Raw genomic sequence first — 2,576 nt, forward strand, 5'->3', positions numbered from 1 at the left:
AGGGAAAAAAACCTGGACCCAGGTGGATCTGAACTCTCCCCCTGACACTGCCTGGAGAGGGCAAAGGATAGCCGGACCTGGGTGGCCAAGTCCCCTTGGGTCTGGGTGGGACTGGTCCTTCCGGGGGTCCTGGATAAGGAGGACATAATAGCTCAGGTGCATCTGGTGGGTCACTAAGCCCTGTCAACTCGTTAGGGATTTCTGACTCTCTGGTACCCCTTTGGGTCAATGCTGCCTGGAACCAGGGATTGATTTTGTATTGCTGACACAATTTCTGACTGTCTCTTAAGGCAAAGAAAGCTTGAACATATGGGACCTCAAACCACTTCCCTTCCCTCATACAGAAAAGATCTGATGGCAAGATTGTATTATAGTGCATACATCCTCTGGGGGCCATACCTCTGCATCTGCAAGCTTATATTGAGGCAAAGCTTGAGTACAACAGATCATGCGCTTTCTCTTCAGGATTTGTAGATCAAATGAATCCCAGCTCCTCAGTATACAATCTAGAGGGGTGCTGATCTTGGTGGTAGATGAGGAGTGCCCCATCTGAAAAGGCAAAACGAACAAAAAAGCAACCGGTGCCATCTTGTTTGGGCCCTCATAAGATGTCTCCTGTGTAGGGCAAGGTGAAGATTGCCTGCTACATGTGCTTCCCGGGGTGATTCTGTCTGATTTAACCCCCTACTGCTTGTGCGCACATATGCGTAACCATATGTGTCTGTCGGATTATCACACTTACTAAGGAGATCTTCTGCACTGCCCTTGTAAATTTCCCTCAGTGCAAGAGGAACAAACACTGGTCTGATGCAGAGAGTGACCCCAATGGTTGTAATGTTTCTGTAGGGCAAACTGGGCCTATTAGAATGACTGAAAGCCAATTCTATGTCAAGAAAAGTTTCTTAAAATTCAAAACCTGGGAAGGTTGTCAAGCTTATTTGACTAAGAGAGCATATATAAAAGACTTTTTCCTTTTTTTTTTTCCTGGAGGTACAGATAGCACTGAGCTTTTTTCCAAACACACCAGACAGAGTGCCCTTACCTCCCACCCGTCAGCCCTTCTGAGCCCAGGAAGGAGACAGGCCTGGGCCTACCCACCAGCCCCACCTAGGAGGGTGGGGCCTGAGGCAACCTCTAGCTGAGGCCGGGCAAGGCTCCCCTCTCATGGGCACCCCTGCCAGAGGGAAGAGGCTAGAGGTGATGACAGGAGCATTGTCCTCCAAGTGGCCAGTCCTCAGGTCTTCAACCAGGGTGCGTGGGAGGGGCTGGGTCGCCTGGGGTTCTGACCAGATAGGGGTGGGGGATGGGACCGCACTGGCTGGGCCAGGTGGGAAAAGCTGGCCAACAGCTTCTGGTGCTGGGCCTCAGAGGTGACACAGGACCAGAGGTCCAGGCTCTGGCGACCAGAGCTTTTCTTGGATTTTGGAGGGAGAATGTTCCAGCCGCAGACAGTGCCGGGGCAGGACCCACTGTGCTGGAGGCCTCGAAGCTCTTCCGCCTGTGGATGCAGTAGCGGTGGGGTGGGTCCAGGATGGACTGTGGGCTGCTCAACCAGACTTGCGCTGGGTCTGCCAGTGTCTTGGGGCCCCACTGGTCCCAGGATGTCCTGCGCAGGCGGCAGGGGGTACCAGGGTCCGAAAGCACCAGGAACAGACGCCGGTTGACACCGTAACAGTACACACATTCATGGTCTTCCCCGGCACTGTCGTTCTCCTGCTGACCTGGGAACTGGGGTTCGGGCTCACTATGAATACACTCCTTGTTGATGTCCCGGAATTCCTGCAGCTTCCAGAAGAAGGCCTCGGGCTTCCTGCTGATGGGCGAGCTGTTGTCCAGAAACCCTGCAATCCAGTCATAGCCCAGGTAGGGTCTGAGGCACCATCTCCTCTCAGGCACTGGAGACTCCTTGTTGAAGGTCACTCTTCGCTTGGGCAGCTTTCTTTGTTGAGCCTGGATGGACCTTGGGGCCTGTGCCTCCAGCTCTGCTGATCACTCTGAGTCATTCGAGTCTGAGGTGGCCACTGTTGTGCCACGCAGGGCTTCAGTGGGCTCAGGGGTTCCCTGACAGGTGGGAGAGAGATCACCCCTAGCTGGCCCCACCAGGAGAGGACATGTCGCAGGAGTCACCTTGGTTGGCATCCTGTGGAGAGGAGGTTCTCCAGGCCACTTAAGGCATCTCTGAGGCTGCCTTGGCCACCAACCTTGGCACGGCATCCTACCCAACCCACAGCTGCCTCAGAAGCTCCAGGTTGAGCTGCCGCAGCTGCACCAAGTCCTTGGTCTCCAACATCACCTGGCTTCCTACAGCCTGTGTCGGATGTCGCTGACTCCCAGCTGGCTGTAGGCTGAGTTCCAGACCCAGCTCTGATACCAGGCTCCTGAAGGAACTCTTTCCTCTCTCCTGCCCATTCTTCCTTTGTCCTCCCTTTCCCATCGCAGGCCCGAACCCCGCATGGGCACACGCCAGGGCTTCCAACCGAGCCCTTCCCCTGCCCCTACCCTATACCCGGCCTAGCTGCTCTTGACTTTTTTCTTTTTAATACACTGGAAAAAGATTAAACAAATTCCGTATTAGC

General features: G+C 54.5%; 1 pseudogene; it reads right to left on the minus strand.

Annotated features, from left to right (window-relative positions):
• Positions 1 to 1,024: 1,024 nt before the first annotated feature.
• On the minus strand, positions 1,025 to 2,214 carry LOC102768245 (annotated as a pseudogene).
• Between the last annotated feature and the right edge of the window lie 362 nt (positions 2,215 to 2,576).

This window comes from Myotis davidii, unplaced genomic scaffold, assembly GCF_000327345.1.
Source record: "Myotis davidii unplaced genomic scaffold, ASM32734v1 scaffold341, whole genome shotgun sequence".
NCBI classification, from domain to species: domain Eukaryota; kingdom Metazoa; phylum Chordata; class Mammalia; order Chiroptera; family Vespertilionidae; genus Myotis; species Myotis davidii.